This window comes from Nyctereutes procyonoides, unplaced genomic scaffold, assembly GCF_905146905.1.
Source record: "Nyctereutes procyonoides isolate TBG_1078 unplaced genomic scaffold, NYPRO_anot_genome, whole genome shotgun sequence".
Lineage (NCBI taxonomy): Eukaryota > Metazoa > Chordata > Mammalia > Carnivora > Canidae > Nyctereutes > Nyctereutes procyonoides.
Window position 1 is genome coordinate 40945427 of NW_026575047.1, and position 18345 is coordinate 40963771.

Genomic DNA, 18345 nt, shown 5'->3' on the forward strand with positions numbered 1-18345 from the left:
GACATAGTTTATGTAGGGTCTCTTCTCAAATAAAGTATAAAACATGAATGCCCTTGTTTTATTTGGATTTGTTATTTAGTAGAGAAGAGTGTTGGGTTTAAAGGTAGATTGAAGTTTGATGAAGTCCAAATGTGTGCAAAGATTATAGGATCCAGTATCATCTTGAGAGCTGGGACCCAGGTTTTCTGAGAGCAAAAGTAGCTTACACAATGTTTAAGGTAGTTCCTAGGATGAATATTGGATTGAGATGAGTGTTTCAAGAAATACATACACACTTTTATGATCTGAGGCAGGGCCCAGCTCTATGTCGTTGAGCTATCCTGTCACTCCTCAATCTCCTAGTTACAATAATTTCAGTTACATTTTTAAGATACTATAAAATATGTTCCCATGGATATTCTTTTATCCCAGAGATTTTAGGATTCTTTGATCTAATTGAATATTTATTTATTTACTTTAGAGAGAGAGCACACAAGTACAAGTGGGGGGAGGGGCAGAGGGAGAAAGAGAATCTCAAGCAGACTCCCTGTTGAACATGGAACCCAATGCAGGGCTTGATCCCATAACCCTGAGATCATGGCCTGAGCCAAAATCAAGACTGAGCTACCCAGGTACTCAAAGACCTAATTACTGTAAAACTCTTTCTCTTTATTCTTTTCTTTCCAATTTCCCTTCCTTTTTCCACATCTTATTTTCCTCTTTCCTTCATATAATGCACTTCCTATGATGAGATTTCAAGACTTCCTTCCATTGATTTCTTTCAAATGCACTGATGGGTTGTGGAAAAGAGGGAGGTTCAGGTTGTAATTTCAATTGTGACAGGTCAACAGAGATTTGGAAATATTTAAAGCAGGGTCCCCCTACCTTGACACTGGTAACGTTTTGGACCAGAGAATTCTCTGTTGTGGGGGGCTGACCCGTGCCTTCTAGGATGCTTATCAGCATTTTTATTAGAAGCTCTCCTCCTCTCTGTTGCCCTCCTAGGCTGTGTCATCCAGAAATGTCTTCAAATATTGCTCAGTGTCCCCCAGGGGGGCAATGTTGCCACGGTTTAAAGCTACCAGTTGAAGGGTTTAAATCTTATCACACAATATCAAATGATATTAAAAGAAGAATTAAATTCAGGAAAATTGAGAGCCTAGGTTGTGTGCCAACCCTTTCTAGACCAGCTGCTTGTCTGCACCTGATGGTATACTTGTCTGTTTTCTCTAAGCATATACCCCTTCAAAGCCCACTGTTAAGGATTAAGTTGCAATACCACATTTGGGTTTCAGAAGACAATTGAAATCTCTCTGTAATCTCCATGTATTAAACATGTCGTTATCCCTAGAATACCTGCTCATAGCAATTTTCAAAAAATATATAATATATATGGCTCCAAATGGAAAAAAACCCAAGTGGCCTTTTTGAAAGTTATATCCCTTTGAAAGAAGCTGGCATACCTAAAGAACAGAAACAGTTCTCCTTCAATTGTCCCTTGTAATAAACCATACTTCTCATCTGGCCCTTGCCACACTGTCATATAAATTACAAGGTCATGATTAGGCCCTTGTAGACCTGGAACAAAAATCTTCAGTATATATACTTTTTCTGGTAAGTAAGTGGAGCTTGAATTAAATCTTTCTAGGCAAGGGCTGATGTTGTCTGTACAGTGATATGTGCATAGTATATACTTAATATACTAAGTATATACATTTGTTGAGTTGAACTGAATTTCTCATTCTTAAAGGCCCAGATAAATTTATTTATTTATTTATTTATTTATTCATTTATTCATTCATTCATTCATTCGAGAGACACAGAGAGAGAGAGAGGCAGAGACACAGGCAGAGGGACAAGGGACAAGCAGGCTCCATGCAGGGAGCCTGGTGTGGGACTTGATCCTAGGTCTCCAGGATCATACCCTGGGCCGAAGGCAGGCACTAAACTGCTGAGCCACCCAGGGATCCTAGATCATTTTTATAGTATTCAAAGTGTCACAACTATGCTTCATGAACCTCACTTACCAAAACTACTCAGGATCCAGGATTCTGAACAACCTGACAGCATGGAAGTAGTGAGTAAATGTCTCTTCTCCCCAGTCTGTGGCTGGTCTTGCATTGGTGACTTCTTATGGCAGCATCAATGTTAGCAGTGGACCACTGAAGGCAATTGTAGACGCTTCTCAAGGTAGGACTTGGAATGCCCTCTAAAATCTAGGCCTGATTGCTTGACTTTTTCATTATTTAGACCAGTGATGGCGACAGATTGAAGTGCAGTGAGAGACAGGAGATCTTATCCCACATACCTGAAATCCTCAGCCCATCCTTCTTGGGGAAGGGTCCTTCCTGCTGTACAGGAAGGTCAAAGGCCCCAAGGACTCACATCTGTACTTTAGGGTGTCCTCACATCCTTGTAATCCATTATTTGGCATTTATTTTGGAATGAGAATCCAAGAATTGGATACATTTATGGACTTCTGGGCAGGGAAGATCCTTGATTGATAATCTCATTCAACTACCTACCTGTAGTTAGGATTCTTAGGTAAATAAAAACTGGAACAATTTCTCAAATAAAAGCCTCTTTCAATACTGGAAGATATAACTAATACTGTTGTTTTATAAAGACATCATGCTTTTAAAAAATCATCACCCCAGGGGTGACACAAGGAGGCAATCACCTAACAAACTTCTGAAATAGCAACTGACCATTCCTGAAAATAAACCTGGAGGTTGCCTCTCATAGCATCAATATCAGAAGTGCCAGGATTGCACTCATTAAACATAACGTGGAGATGCAAATTTATCAAAGCTGATGTCCTTGGTGAAGGGTTAATTCTTGGCATGGGTGTTGCTGCCTGAGAACCAGAGATGGTCCTGTTGCGCCGCAGCTCCTTCAGCAGCCCCACAATGTAGGCTCATTTAGTAGAGCAGCCGCCGCTCCCACACAACAACAACAACTGCGAGGAAGGTGAACAGCCTTTGCCCCCGCCAGCTGGGCTCAACAATTCCTGGGTGGAGCTACCCATGAACAGCAGCAATGGCAATGATAATGGCAATGGGAAAAATGGGGGGCTAGAATATGTACCTTCCTCATCCTCTATCCACAATGGAGACATGGAGAAGATTCTTTTGGATGCACAGCATGAATCAGGACAGAGTAGTTCAAGAGCCAGCTCTCACTGTGACAGCCCTTCCCAAGAAGATGGGCAGATTATGTGTGATGTGGAGATGCACACCAGCAGGGACCATAGCTCTCAGTCAGAAGAAGAGGCTGCAGAAGGAGAGAAAGAAGTTGATGCTTTGAGGAAAAGTGTAGGCTGGGTGTCCGACTGGTCCAGTAGACCCGAAAACATTGCACCTAAGGAGTTCCACTTCAGACACCCCAAAGGCTCCATCACTTTAAGCATGAGGAAAAGTGGGGCCATGAATCAAGGGGTATTTTCTCTGCAGAATTCCTTAAGGTGTTCATTCCGTCTCTTTTCCTCTCTCATGTTTTGGCTTTGGGGCTAGGCATCTATATTGGAAAGTGACTGAGCACACCTTCTGCCAACACCTACTGAAGGAAAGAAAAGAACAGCCTTGGAAAAGTGTGTGACCTGTGAAGTGGTGTATTGTCACAGTAGTTTATTTGAACTTGAGACCATTGTAAGCATGACCCAAACTACCACCCTATTTTTACATATCTAAGTTCCAGTAACTCTCCAATCCAGTATTTTATTCAAACTCTTCTGAGGCATTTTACTAGCCTCATTCCCTTTTTGGCCTGTAAGACACTTTAGAATTTCCTAACAGAGTTTACTGTTATTTAGAAATTCGCAAGAGCTTCTTTTCCCCAAATGCCACCAGCAGATTATAATTTTGTCAACAATGCTATTGTCTCCTTTTAGTGCCACCAGACTTAAACCTGCATCATTCATGGTATAAATTTTACTCTTACAAGATGACTACCATCTCTCTCTTAAAATGTGATCAGGTTAGCAAATGATAGAACAGCTTTCTTGTGACTGTTTCTTTTTTCTTCCAAGACAAAGCAAGCTTCCCTAAGCTTGAATTTATAGTTATTTAAAAAGAAAACAAACAAAATAAGACACAAGAAAAAAATATCCTGGGCAATAAAAAATTATTTTAAGCAAACAAAAAAATTTCATGGCATGGATTATGGACATATATAGAGGAAGCCACCAGGAATGCTGCTTGAACCTCTCAGAACACATTATCTTAATATTTCAAGGCATGGGCTTGGGGGGGGTGCTCTTTGGCCTGGGCCATACCCTATGCCTTCATCCTACTGGGATGCTCAAGGTTACTTAGCTATTAACCAGGGAGATGTTCTATTTTAGCCTCTCTTTTCCCTCCATCACCAAGGCTTGCAATGTTCTCAGTTATTCAAATCGCCACTGCAGGGCTCAGCAGAGGGTCTAATTACTGCCCTGCTTGCCACTTGCTGATGAGCTGCAACGGCCAGAGAATGACTTTAAGGCAGTGAAGTAGGGAGGGGCATCTTCCCTGGAAAATTCTCTGGGAGTTTCAGTCTTATTATGGAGAACTGGATGGTACAGTCTGGGAGAATTTGTTGGATAAGGCCATCTTTTGACTATAGCTCATTGTTCGGTAGCCAAACCTCAGGGGAAAGCACAATTCTTGGATTGAATCGACAAATCTTTGAGTATCTTAGTCATAGTCCTCTTCTCCTCAGACTTTTGAGGGCTTGCACACACTCCTTTTGTTGCTCCAGCTCAAGCAGTCTTAACTGACAAATGCTACAATATAATGGAAAGAGACCATGGAATAGCAATGGTGCCAGGACTGAAAAATGGGCATTCATACTTAGGTCAAAAGTCACTGTTTGCCAAGCTCTCTTTAATTATTTTCAGAAGGGACAGATATTAATATTTCTATTGCATAGATGTGCTAATCAAGCCTCAAAGGTTAGGTAACTGTTCAAGGCTGCTCCGTTACTTGAGGCAGAGTAGAGTTTGAACCCAGCAGTTGGATTTAACATATACAGTCTTTTTTTAGAAAAGATTATTTATTTATTTGAGAGAGAGAGAGAGAGATTGAGGGAGACAGCATGAGCAGGGGGAGGGGGAGAGGGAGAAGGAGAAGCAGACTGCCCACTTAGCAGGGAGCCCAACACAGGGCTTGATCCCAGGACTCTGAGATCATGACCTGAGCTGAAGGCAGATGTTTAACCCACTGAGTCACCCAGGAGCCTATGAAATATACAGTCTTAATTACCACTGTATACTTCCTATCACATAGATAGAAACTTTTGCCCAAGACCACAGTGGAGGATTCTAAGCCAAGAAAACAGAAGAGAAATGTGTTTGAAAGACTCTTTTAGGATAATCATTCATTCATTTATTTATGTCATAAATTGAGGAGGGCTCTTATGTTAGATGTATTCCAAAGTGCTAGAGCCTGGAGACTTTGCCCCATACTCTGGATCCCACAGAAGTCAACAGAAGACGGTCTATATGGCTAAAAGCAAGGGCATAATAAGATGCAGAGGGAAGGCAAAGAAGGACAGAATTTTAGTTTGTGACTTGGGGTGATGGCTAAGGGAAAGGTTTTTGATAAAGAGACTCACAATGCTCCTTCTAGAACAGAGTCAACTTCTCACCTTTTTCCCCTCATTTGTGTATGCTAAGTTTTAGGGCTTTGAGATACATCTAGCCAGAATTCAGCAGGAGCCTTGACCTTCTCCTGGATTTTACTCCAGGTGGGAAGCCAGAACCCTTCTCCCAAGCCCTTTCTGCATACATTGACCTCAAGAGCAGGGTGATGTTTCAATCATGGCCTGACACCAGGGACACACTGGCTATCCTCATTTCCTATCTCTATGGGATGCAACAAGCCACTGTTTCCTGCTACATAATGGAAAGCCCCACTGGCAAAATTATGTGCAATGGGGCTGATCATAAATGTGATTTATGGAGTTAGTTCATTTACTGCCTTTGATGCTGGCCCCAGCTGCCAGGAGTTTGACTGACAATTTCTGTTTATTTATTTCTCACTATATAATATCTGACTTCACATTATAAATTCTTCTGATTGGAATTTCATGGCATCTGCTCCAGTATTTATTGATGGTATGCTCATCAGGGATTCTGTCCTTTTCTGGGATACACTGGGCTCTAAGCCCCTCGTTTTGTCTGCCAGCATGAGGCTAGGGCCCTGACATCCCAAAGTGAGAAGACTTCACGATTGCTTCTTGTGCCTTGTGCCAGACACCTGTGTATGTGTTAGAGATATGGAGACTTATGATGAATATCTCTTGAGATTTAGAACCAGTGGGAGTAAATGACAAAAAGCACCTTAGAGTCAACATGGTATTTGGCCACTTAAAGCAGGTCTGGTGGGTGGGATATAGAGCATGCTAGATTCTGCCTGAAGGATGGCAACTGTGTCATTTTCCTTATTCCTCCTTTTCTAGTCCACAGGTGGGATCAAAGGAACACTGGTCTTTGCTCTTGGATGGGGCATAGGTTCATATGGACAGAAGAGTGTTGGACTCACTCATCCTGAGTTGATGGTCTCATCATGGTTAAGTCTCCATGATTCAAACATAATCAGATGTGTTAGGGTGAGAAGTCACTCTCAAATGTCCACAAAGATTCTCATGTTAAATTGGGAGAGATCAAAATCGGCCAGAAGACCTAGAAAGAGTTATGATAGCATTTTTTCTCTCTAAATGTAGGATTTTCCATCCACAGATAGCTGATCAACAAATTTCCCTGAGGCACGTGGCACTTTTTATTTTTTTATTATTTTTAAAAGATTTTATTTATTTATTCATGACAGAGAGAGAGAGAGAGAGGCAGAGACACAGGCAAAGGGGGAAGCAGGCTCCATGCAGGGAGCCCGATGTGGGACTCAATCCCTGGTCTCCAGGATCACATCCCGGGCTGAAGGCAGCGGTAAACCCCTGGGCCACCCGGGCTGCCTACATGACACTTTTTACAACATGGCTTCATCTTTCTCCTAGGAACTTCACATTTTTTTCTGGAGACAAGAGGCCACTTTCCTTCATACTGTTGTGTTGTCTTCTTGGTGTTATACCCACAGTTGGGAGTCCCCTCAGCTCCTGTGTCCATCTGGACCCCTACCCAGGGCCTTCCCTGCTCTGGCGCCTCTTCTAGGCCCCTGAGAAAGAAGCTAACTTTCACCAAGCATGTCCTGTGCACCATAAGGCACCTCAACAAGCCCTCACTGAGTCATATTAACCACCCCCATGACTTATCTATTTTTTTCTTTTTCTCTTTCTTTTTCTTCTGTTTGAGGGAGAGAGAGAGAGAGATAGAAGGGATAGAGGCAGAGGGAGTGAGAGAAGCAGTCCCTGATGAATGTGGAGCCTGATGCAGGGCTCAATCTCATGATCTGAGCCCAAATCAAGAGTCAGATGCTTCACTGGCCCCCCTGACTTATCCATTTTTATCTTCACATTTCTGGGTGAGGACACTGAGCTCAGAAGGCTGAATCTCAGAAAGATTCATTTTCTTGCCACAGAAAAAAATCAGGCATGAGGCAAGGGCAGAATTCAAACCTATGTTTGTCTAACTGCAAAAAAAATGTTGTTCCTATTAGGTATTGCCTCTGAGGATTTCTCAAGGAAAATTTCTGATTTCTTTATTACCACTCTCGAACATGTAGGAAGGAAAAATATCTCTTATTTTCCCAAAGCCTTCCTCATCCATTAATTGGGGATATTGGACAAGCCATTACCTTCTTTTGGCCTCAGTTTTTTTTCTTTCATATGTAAAAGATATATAGTCATGTCAATTTAGTACACAGTATGAGGTTGTATACACAAAGTGTTTAGTTAGTAGCGTATACACAAAGTGTTTAGTATAAGGTGTATACACAAAGTGTTTAGTGCAGGGTCTTGCAATTAGTGGGCCTAAATAAATGGCAGGAATCATCATGATCATCATTATCACTATCACCAGCATCACCACCATCAACTGTTTCCTCACTTGCTTGCAAGTGGTCTCCATCATCTACTTCTCTAAGAACCCGATGCCTCCCTGGCTGGGCTTGGATGTTATCTGGGAGACTTTCTCTTTGTAGAAGTGGACATAAAAGCTCCTGACAACACTAACGTTACATTATTGATTTGTGACTCCCAAGATGAAGCCCCTTTAAGATTCATTAAATCAAACAATAAAAGAAAAGCCTGGCTTCCACACTTTTCCAAGCATTGCCCAAATTTAATCCATCTCTCCTCGGCTTCTCCCAGTCTGGTCATGGCTATTTTTCTCTAACTGTCACACAAGGAGAATGTCACAGGCAGCCACTAATGAAGCTTTCAGAGCTTCAAAACTGGACTAAATTTTACAAAAGTAAAAATTTATCCTTGGGCCAAAAACTATGTGATTAAAAGGGGTAGGAAAAAGTACAAACTACCATTTAAGATCCATCTGTTGGCTATTTAGGTGGACCTTATTATTCCCATTTTCTTTTTTTTTTTTAAGTTTTTATTTATTTATTCACAAGAGACACACACACAGAGAGAGAGAGAGAGATAGAGGCAGAAACACAGGCAGAGGGAGAAGCAAGCTCCATGCAGGGAGCCTGACGTGGGACTCGATCCCAGATCTCCAGGATCATGCCCTGGGCTGAAGGCAGCGCTAAACCGCTGAGCCACCAGGGCTGCCCTTATTCTCATTTTCTAAATGAGAAAACTGAGTCTCAAACAAACAACAGCTGGAACAGTAGGAGTAAGCCAAAGACAATGACGCCCTCAAAGTGAATTCAACTCTGTCCAATAATTAAACATCAGAATAGGTGAGGTAATTGCTTGCAGTTATACAGCTGTTCAAAAAAATGGCAGTTTTATTGCTAATAATGCTGATGATAATAATGAAAGGTATTATTATATAGTTAAGATGATCATTAACGTTAAAAACCTGTCATTTATCAATGATCTTGGACATTCATTTTAGAGACCAAGTTGCTAAAGTTTAGCTGAAGTTAAAAAAATTGCCCCAAAGCACTGAGCTACTAAAGAAAGGTTTCTCTACCTTGACACTGTTGACACTTTAAGCCAGGTAATCCTTTGTTGTGTGGGGCTTTCCTGTGAGTATGGTACCACCGGATGATACCATAGAAGATGTTGAGCAACATCCTTGGCTTCTACCCACCAGATGCTAGTAGAATTCCCCAGTCACAATAATCTAAATTCTCTGGATAAAAAAATAAATAAATTCTTTAGACATTGTCAAATGTCGTCTGGGACAGGGAAATTGACCCTGATTGCAAACTACTATCATAAGGAATGAAAACGGGTTTCACACCAAGGTCTGCAGACCATCTAAACCCAAGGCCATTATGTTGTTTAAATGAATCCTAAACTAAGAGAGAATATCTGTATAAAGGTGATGGAGTTAAGCACAGACACAGAATCTCTCTCTCTCTCTCTCTCTCTCTCTCTCTCTCTCAATAATTAAAAAAGGGGAAATGAAGAGAAAGAAACTGAATGCAATTTACGAGCAGGAAACCAATAGGGACTGGGATATAACCTCATGCCATAAACTTCAAAAAGCACGGCTATAGCAACAAACATCCTGGTGGACCTGGTACAGTTTCTATTACTCCCCTCAGCCTCTAGAAAGAATGCTAGAGAAACAATGTGATTTGGGAAAAAAATGCTGAGATTTGCAGATAAGTGGTTGAGGGAGTACAGGAAACTAGAGGCAAACCTTGTGATGTAGAAGCCTCTGCTGATTTGGTGAGACTCTCATCAGAGGCAGGAAACTTTGTTAGAGCTCTCTAGGGCCCAGAGCTCCACTCTGTCAGGGAGAGATCCAACCGAACCTCTAGGTTATCCAGTCATGCCTTGGATAGTAGCCAAATATTCTATCAAAGGATATTTGCACAACACGGAGTCCTCCAAAACTGTGGTCCCTGCTAGGAAGTCCTTTCCTTTTTGGATTTCTACAGAAAAACTGACGACCCACAATACTCAACCCCCAAACTCTTGCGGATGGATGAAGGCTTCAATTAAGGTGGGATGAGTGCCAAGAGAATTCACCTACTCTGGATCAGAATAAATAGAAGGTCTGAACATAGCTGCCCATGTTAATTAAGAAAGAGCTAGTAAAAAATGGACTATATGTGCATACATATTTTCATACACCAAAGTTATATAGATATATAGATAACAAAATAAAGACAACTGGATAAATGAAGGATCAATAGGTAAGAAAACAGCATGCAAAACATAGAGAGCTAAGTCTTGAACAGAGAACATAGAAAATAAGTTCTCCAAGAGCACTCAGAATCACAAAAATATAATAATAAAAGAGTGACCTTCAGGAATTAAGAAAGTAAATTGAAGAGCATCAGCATCCTCCTTTCAGAACTAATAGGTAGATCAAAAACAGCAACAAGCACAGGAGATACAGTCAAAATTGAAATTATGACACAAAAAGGAGCCTAAGGAAGTCATCGTGTGTGTGAGGAAAAGGAGGTTAGTGCAAGTAGAGACAAGGGAATAGATATGGATGTCAGAGCTAAGGGAGCTCAGATTAAGTGCTGTCTTTGAAGAAGAGAATCCAAGAGGTGACATGGAAATAGTATTTGAATTTATAATAAAAGAAAATTATCCTCAAATTTAAGAAGAAATGTATTCATTCACTGAGTGGTCAAACTGTTGGAAGCTGAGCACAAAGACATTTTCTGCCTAAATTGTTGCATTTTATATAGAAAGAGTTTTGAGACAGGAGTGAGAAAGCAAGTCTTCTTCAAGGAGTGAAAATCAGCTTGGTCTCATATTTTCACATCAAAATCAATGTGCAGAGACAACAGGACTATGTCTATAAGGTTTCATGGGAAAGAAAGTGTGACTCAAGGAAGTGATGGGCAGCTTTTTTGCTATTCAAGTCAGGGCCACCATCAGTGGGCTCTACTTAAAAGCAGAAAAGAAAACAAGACAAAACTCTTTGAGGATGAAATCTCTTCATCCATAGAACTATGGTTAGAAGAGGAAAGGCTGGTTAAAACCTCCTTGTTAGAAGACCATGGAGCATTTGCCTCAAGGTTTAACAAAGAATGTAGGCCCAAAGTATTTCATAAATCCAGGCAAATTGTCACTCATGTAGAAAGTCAAAGGACAGAGAGGGGTCACTGTGTTGCTCCTGTCTCCTCTCAATAAAGACAGGAAAACAATTCAGGAAGAAGAACCTGTGGGGTTCACGATGAGTTCTTGTGAATATGGAACAAAATCTAAATTATAGTCATTTTAATTATTGTGGCAACATTAATTTAAAAACCATGAAATAATATAAAAATTGACAATATAAAAATTATGCTATGAGTAGCAAAATTTAGTGGGAGCCCTTGTAAGAACTTTTTTCATTTCTCCTGTTGGAGTGTTAGTCAATAGCATCCAAAGTGAAACAAATAATTTCAAAAACAACTTCAACATTTTAATGTTTTCATAAAATTTTTATATCAACTGTGAATTAATTTTTAGTGATTACTGTTTCTTGTGATGAATAAACACGAGTGGGGAAAAGTTCAGCCATAACTCAATTCAATAATTTTATGTAAAATAGAAACCATATTAGAGTACATTTAAAAATGTTATCTACATCCTGTATATGAAGAGAGGGAGGCTTGCAATAGTATTCATCTAGTGGGAGTATTATTTCCGGGTGATAAGATATTTGGTGATTTTTCCACCACCTTGTAATTTTTTTCTATTGTCTAATTTTTTAGTGTGCATATATCATATTCACAAATAAGGGTAGAGTTGTTCAAGAAAGTTTAGAATCAAGGGAGAGAAAGAGAGAAGGAGGGATGCTGGGTGGCTAAGTGGCTGAGGGTCTGCCTTCGGCTCAGGGTGTGATCCTGAGGTCCTGGGATCGAGTCCCACATTAGGCTCCCAGTGGGGATCCTGCTTCTCCCTCTGCCTGTCTCTGCCTCTCTCTGTGTCTCTCATGAATAAATAAAATAAAATAAAAGTTCAAAAAAGAAAGAGGGGAGGAAGAAGGAAGGAAGAGAAGAAGAAAAAGAAAAATAGAAGAAAAGAAAGAGAAAAAGAAAAAAGGAAAGAAGGAAGGAAGCATGGAAAGAAGGAAGGAAGGAAAAGAAGGAAGGAAGGAAAAGAAAGGGAGAGAAAGGAAGAATGAAGTAATATATATGGGGAGATGCTGTAGGAGGATGTGGTCCACTTAATCTGATTGGAGGAGCTAGTAAAATGTAGTTGAAAATGTAGACTGTGTATGGGCTTTGGAGTTTTATAGACTTTGGTATATTCTGCATCTGCCATATAACTTGAGGTTCACTAGACCAGTTCCCTAAACTGGAGTCTGAAGTTTCCTCATCTATAAAATGGGAACAATCAAACCTGCTTATAAGGGCTGCTTTGAGCTTGTGATAGGTATATCAGACTATGCCTAGAATTGGAGAGTCCCTTAAAGAATATCAGCTTCCTTTTCAATTGTCTTTAGTAATCCTTTTCCTATCCATCATCCATCCATCCATCATCCATCCATCCATCCATCCATCCATCCCTCCATCCCTCCATCTGTCTGTCCATCCATCCATCCAAGAAACTTACTGGATAGGTATTTGCTAACTACTAGTAAACCTCTGTGTAAAAAGATTCAGTCCCTGCCCTTGGCAGAGCGAGCAAGTGAGGCAGGACAAGAGGGAGACCCTGGAGCTTCAGGGCCAGAAGAAGCAGATACTTCAGAGAAGCCCCCGCAACCATTCATCAGTGCTTCACTTTAGAAGAAATCCCCTGTGGCCTTGCTTGGCTTGTTAGAGTGGCACATTGTTCTGGGATCTTGGGAGCCAGTTGGAGAATGTGTCATTTAAATTTTGCTTCCACCTCCTCTTCTGCCTCTGTTCTGACTCCCACTGTTAAGTGCTGTGGCTCTTTATCATGGCTTTGAAATTGAGAAAGACACTTTGGAATTCAATTAGCCACACAGTTGCCACAGCAACGAAAACATATAAACTTAAGTGATTTATACACACAGACAACACTTCAGAAAGGAATAAATTTAATCCCGCAGCTGGGAATGAAATGGATTGTACAATAAGAAAATTGTATTCTTCTCTCCCCCACGAGAGGCCTCCAGGTCTTAACGTGATCTCAGTGAGTACTGAGCCAAGGGAAGACAGCAGCCCATGTACAACTGATGCTCACACCCGTGGGTGGGTTCACTTGGGGCACTCAGCCTTGCTCTGCAATCACTGGGGCATTCTTGACCAACAAACCCAGGCATTGGGGAGCATACGATTCAGAGGACCATATGGATAGTTTTTCCATAGGGGCATCTTCCTCTCTTTCCCAATGCTGTACACAGGTTTGTACATACCCATACCTCCAAATCCTGAGGTGGGCTTCACAGTAAAGTGAGAGCCCTTACAGAGCCATGGAATGGAACGAGCAGTGCTATAAAACCAAAACCCAAATCAGGTATTTTGCAACAATTTTGGTACCATTGGGCTCTGAGCACTTTTTAAGGTAGATTAATATCGACCTGGACTGTATCAGAAACTACTGAATTCTATTTCTGCTAAGAGAATGCTTAGTCTTTATAGACAGTATGTGTCCAAATAATGAAAGCTGACAGTATCTTCAAATAGTTATCATCTTTTTAAAATTCCTTTTCCACATTTTACATATTTTGACCCTTTGTTATCACCCAGGAGTTTCTGTATTTCTTTTTTTTTTCTGTATTTCTTTTATTGAACACTCCAATTAGTTGAACAGCTATATGTGTATTTGCTTATAAAACATATGTACTATGAACAATTGATTTATACATATTTGAAGCCAATAAAGCATAATTTAAACATTTTTGGGAGAGTATATTAAAGTTTTAATATTTTCTCCTATATCCAAATGCATCACCTTGTGCTCCACTTTGGATACCATTGAGCTTGCAGCATCTGCGTTGCTTCAAGGATTAGGGTGGTTGAAATGGGAACTGCAGAGAAAAATAACTATATTTAAACTTCCAATACAAGATCTTGAGGATCAAAATGGAAGAACATGAGGGGACTGGGCACAGTGTGTTCCATGACAATAGGCTAGAAGGGATTGAAACAGGTGCAGATAATACTAACCTCAATGTTCTCTGCCCTCCTAGGGGACTGAGCTGCGGAGGTGGGGTGGGGGGCGTGATAGGAGAGAACATGGAAAGACTCCCATAGGTGCTTGGCTCTAGGGAGCCACTGGACATGAAAGCAATCTCTCCTTCACTCCCCACCAATTGGATGGTCACTGTGCTGCTTAGGCTGGGAAGCTGTTCTACAGGGAGGACCTATCACATGAAGGCTTCTCCATCAACAGCAACCACAGGTGACCACTGAGTGGTCCAGCTGACAGACACCCTTCCCATGCCAAAAATGGTGCAAGGGGATCCCTGACACTCATAGGATGATGGTGACCACATGCAAGACTAAGTCTAGCATTGTTCCTTGATGGGACTGCACAGTTATGAAACCACCTCTATTACACATCACTAAAACTTCACTAACTGGTCTCCACTAATTTAGCATTGCTGACTTCCCAGGCTGGGTGAAAAGACTGAGTTGTTTTTTCTTTGCAAATACACATTGGCCCTTAAACAACATGGGTTTGAACCATGTGGGTCTACTTATGTGGATTTTTTTTCAATAAATATATTGGAAAAATCTTGGAGGTTTGTGACATGAATGCATAAAATATATGTAAATCCTAGTGTATTTTTATCATTTGCTACTGGGAGATACACATAAATCTATTATAAAAAATTAAAACTTACCAAAACTTCTGCATACAAATACTCTTAAGACCATCCAGGGCACCATTTGCAGTCCAGAGAAATGTAAACAAACATAAAAATGCCGTATTAAATAATAATGGAATGAAATTAACTCTAGTACAGTTTTTTAACCACCTCCTATCACTGTTGCAGTGAGCTCAAGTGTTGCCAGTATTGTTTTAAAGCGCTGGGTGAGGCTCGCCTCCACTTGAGCAGTTAGTGTCTCTAGTAAGTCTCACATCACAGTAAAAAGTGTGGGCTCTCACTACTAGCAGTTAAGTTTTGAGGAGGTCAAGAGTTAAACGCAGATTTTCAACTGTGTGTGGGGTTGGTGCCCCTCATCCCCACGCTGTTCAAGGGGTCAACTGTAATTTCTTTTCCAGTAAGTGAACCTTTACACCGCAAATCAGCACAAAGAAACTCAAGTTTCAAACTTAGCATACAATTTATATGTAATACTTAACATCTGGGTACTCCTATCAGGAAAAATTCTATTTCCATCTTTAAATGAATGTTTTTGAAAAAAATTAAATTGCAGTAATATATTTGTATTCTATAATTCAGGAGTTTCTCTGTTACAGACAATTCTTCCTCTAGGTATGCATGGACTCTGAAGTTAGAGAAAGGATTTTGTTGCCTGCCCTACTATCAATTTGATAGTCCCTGACAAACCACTTAACTGCTGAGACTCTCAGTTTCCCAGTCAGTAAAATGGGGATGAGAATACCACCCTTGCTGAATTGTTTTAAAATATAAATGTCGGGCAGCCCGGGTGGCTCAGTGGTTTAGCACGCCTTCAGCCCAGGGCGTGATCCTGGAGACCTGGGATTGAGTCCCACGTCCGTCCGGCTCCCTGCATGGAGCCTGCTTCTCCCTCTGCCTGTGTCTCTGCCTCTCTCTCTGTCTCTGTCTCTCATGAATAAATAAATAAAATCTTAAAAAATAAAATAAAATCTAAATGTCACCAAAAGCACTTTGCCTCATGCCTAGCACAAGGTAACCACTCAAATTATAGCTGCTCTTATGGTAATTAGTGTGAATGAATGAGATTTTTCTCTGTACCCATACCCCCATTCATATGTGTAAGTTCTCTTGCATTCATAGGTAATGTATAAACTCAATACTTCTGCATCTGTGAAGGGTGATTAGCTTTAAGAGGGTTGGCCTTCCTTTACCACTGCTCATTCTTTGGAGTTCGGTCATCCTAGGTCTCCAGGAGGATTTTGAGCAAGGTTAGCAATAGAAGAACACAGCACTGAAGAGCTTCAGTGGACATCTTCCCCTGCAAGGAGGGACAAGACCCCCCTGCCTTCTAGTAAGGTACGAGTGGATTATGTTTTTTATTTTTGCATTTTTTTTGATTGTGGTACAATAGATACACATAACATTTGCTATTTTCAGCATTTTAAAGTGTATGATTCAGTGGCATTAAATACCTTCACCATGTGTACAAAGCATCACCACTATTTAAATCTAGAACTTTCTCATCATTCTCAACAGAAGCCCCAAATTCATTCAACAGTCACCTTCAATTCTCCCCCTAACCACCCCAGTTTCTGGCTACCACTCAATTATCTACTTTCTATCTCTATATACTTGCCTATTCTGGACACTCATAGAAATGGCATAATAGATGATATGGCCCTTTGTGACTGACTTCTTCAAGATAGCGTAATGTTGCCAATGGTCATCCATGTGTAGCTTTTGCCAGTACTTCATTCAGTGTTCCACTGTATGGATGTACCACCTTAATCCTGTGTGGTGTTTTTTTTTTTTTTAAGATTTTATTTATTTATTCATGAGAGACACAGAGAGAGGGAGAGAGAGAGGTGGAGACACAGGCAGAGGGAGAAGCAGGTTCCATGAAGGGAGCCTAATGTGGATTCCATCCCAGTACTCCAGGATCATGTCCTGGGCCAAAGGCAAGAGCTAAACTGCTGAGCCACCCAGGGATCCCCTGTGTGGTTTAATTCCATCAGGCCACGTGAACTTATGGTGTGGTGGACTTTGTGTCATGCAGGCTTTGATTCAGTGACTCTGTGTCAGGTACTCACTTCTGTTCTGAGACTTTGGGCATTGTTTAAGCCTGTCCAGGCTGTGGAATGAGCAATGATTGTCAGGGTTATTGGGGCAAGTGAATGAGATGCACAGAATATGAACATTCTTGGCATATAGGAAGTGTCTTAATCCATTTTTATCTGTTGCTTTCTTCAAATTTCTTTAGCTTCGTAAGTGTTCTTGATAACAAGAATCACCATGGAAATTAAGGACCCCCAGTGGGGTGCACCCCTGCTCAATCTTGGCTCTGCAGCTCACGGTGGGGCATGGGGCCCCTTGCTCAGTCCCAGGGAGCTGCCCCCTTTGCCATCAGTCTCACACACCATGCCTGTTCTCCTTCTTCATCCTGCTTCTGGAAATTTCCTGAAGCTCTCATCAAGCATCAAGCAGCAATATGTGGGAAGCTGACAAGGGTTGAGGAAGCAGCCTCAGCCCTAGGCTTAGAATGGGCAGCAGTACTGTTCTGGGGCAGAGACCTGCTTCCTGGCCTCCTGCTTATCTTTGAGGATTAAGCCCTGGGGACCAGACTGGAGGCAGCTGCTTCTGCATTTGTGACGGTCCAGTATACAGATGGCATCCATCATTCTCCCCCCACAGCCACCAGGATTCCTCTCTGCCAGGGCCACACTGGAGAGCCCGAGAGAAGTGATGCTTCTATGGGAAGAGCTGCACTGAATAACCGTGGCCCAGGGTCTCTGGGCCCTGGCACATAGGTGGATGGTTCGGCTGTTGTGGTCTGATTTTCTTTTACTCCACTTGCTCATTTTGATTCTGCTTCTGGACTTCCCTGCTCTGGCTTATTGAATGGGGTTTGGCCATCTGGGCTCTGGGCTACCCTGTAGTCTGCAGCCCCTTTCTGGTGCTGCTCCTTCCAAAGCCCCCAGCAACCCCCCAGCTTGGGGGCACGGGGTATGCTGACTGGTGCCAGGCGGGATCAGGCCAATTGCAATGGATGTGTTGCTTTTGATGGAGCAAAGCTTGGAATGATGCTAAGCACCAAGTGGGGCAGACACAGCTGCAGGTTTGGGAGGAAGGCCAGCCCGCCAGGCCAAGTGCACAGTGAAGGGAAACAGGTGGTGCTGGGGCAAATGTTCAGTCGCGGTGAGTGGGAAGGGACAGGGACAGAATGTACCCCAGCAGAAGGGAAGAGTGTGGTGTGGGGAACCCCACTCAAGGGATCCAAAGCTACCCAAGAAGCTACCACTGGGGGCACCTCAAAATCTAGCAGCTTGACTCCAGCCCCTCGGTGGTTATGAAGGGCAAAATGCTGGCCCCAGTGGCCAGCTGATAAGAACATGAAGCTAAGTTGGGGTGTGGAGGGCTCCCCTACCAGGCAGAAATGAAATGTCTCTCCCTGGGCTATAAGAGATGGGGTGGGAGGACTTGGTGTTTTGGGAAAGCTGGAGCCTGGTTATAAGAACAGGCTGCTTGGGGATCTCAGAACCTTCCTATCTGAGGTCAAGTGGCCTAGGCAGTGCTGTCACCCAGTGGGGGAGATGTGAACTCAGAACCTGGGTACCCTGTGGAGTCTGGCCATGGAC

The 18345-nt window shown here is 42.0% G+C and overlaps 1 pseudogene; it reads left to right on the top strand.

Annotated features, from left to right (window-relative positions):
• The first annotated feature begins 2888 nt into the window (after positions 1 to 2888).
• On the top strand, positions 2889 to 3541 carry LOC129510609 (BCL2/adenovirus E1B 19 kDa protein-interacting protein 3-like; annotated as a pseudogene).
• Positions 3542 to 18345: the final 14804 nt, after the last annotated feature.